This window comes from Otolemur garnettii, unplaced genomic scaffold (genome assembly GCF_000181295.1).
Source record: "Otolemur garnettii isolate 467f Iridium unplaced genomic scaffold, OtoGar3 scaffold00017, whole genome shotgun sequence".
Classification (NCBI taxonomy): Eukaryota; Metazoa; Chordata; class Mammalia; order Primates; family Galagidae; genus Otolemur; species Otolemur garnettii.
Genome location: NW_003852412.1, coordinates 5,805,982 through 5,807,409, shown reverse-complemented (window position 1 = coordinate 5,807,409; position 1,428 = coordinate 5,805,982).

Below are 1,428 nucleotides of genomic sequence, written 5' to 3'. Positions count from 1 at the left end.
GGTGCCTGTGGTCCCAGCTACTTGGGAGGCTGAGGCAGGAGACTCGCTTGAGCCCAGGAGTTGGAGGTTGCTGTGAGCTGTGATGCCACGGTACTCTACCCAGGGGGACAGCTTGAGGCTCTGTCTCAAAAAAAAACAAAAAACAAAAAACAAAAAAAAAGAAGAAGAATCTTCTAATTTTTTGCCTTAGGGTTAACACCTGTGTGTAAAATAGTCTCCTTGTTGGGAGAGGGAGCCATCTGTCTCACACACAGACTTCCAATTAGTTTAGTCCTTCCGTTTTTGGCCCTCTGTGTCATCTCAGCCTCCTTCCTACCTGGCATTCTGTGTGCCCAGCTGCTCCCAGGCTCTCCCCGGGGTAGTTAGATCATCTCCCGCAGAGTCTGTTTCCTTTGACCTGCTTCGTTGATTGCTACTATTCCATTAAGTTTTCCCCTTCCAAAAATATGTTAAAATATTCTGTATGCTGATGGTCCTATTCCTGTTTTCTCAATTTTTCTGAGTTTATATGACTAAAAATCATCTTAATAACATTGTATATTTATTGGCAATAGTATGAACTCTCTTACTTAGAGCCTAAAAAGAGAAAACCATTTCTCTGCTAACAACATTCCTAACATCAAATGTGTGCGTTTTCCACCCCAAGCAATCCTCAAATTCTCTGTGGACACCAACTGGGTGTCCTATAATTTAAGTCAATTCTAATGCTAACTACCCAGAGTTAGTGTAGCCCCAACAAGTTAGAGGGTCAGTCCAACAAGACTGCCCCCTACTTCAGACATCAGCCTCAAGTTTTACGTCCCCAGGGTACCTGCACTTCTATTTAACTTGGCTACAAATCAGGGGTTTCTACCACCCCCTCCTCAAGTTTGTTAATTGCCTACAATGGCTCAGAGAACTCAGGGAAACTGCGTTTACTACTCTATTGTAGCGGATATTTTCAAGGATACAGATGAACAGACAGATGAAGAGGTGAGTAGGGCAAGGTCCAGAAGGGTCCTGAGCAAGCACAGGAGCTTCTGTCCCCAGGGAATTTGGGTACCACCAGCCTCCTGGCACATGGATGGCTTCATCGACCCAGAAACTCTCCAAAACGGCAGAGATTTTTTTAATGGAGGCCTCATCACTTAGTCATGATTGGCCATTGGTGATCAAGTTAATCCCAGATCCTTCCCCTCTGGAGTCATCCCTTGGTCATTTAGTGACCATCTGCCATCTGAAGCTGTCTAGGGGTTCCCAGCCTGTCATCTCATTAGCGTGCACTCATCTCTCAGAGAGTCCCAGGATCTTAGAATCTCTTATGTCAGAAACCAGGAGCTAAGACCCACTATCACAACAAAAGAAGTTCCTAATGTTAGAGTAAGTAGGAAGTTAAGAGGTGAGCGGAGAAGTATGGAAAGGTCAGGGTAAACAAGCAGGATGCTGAGT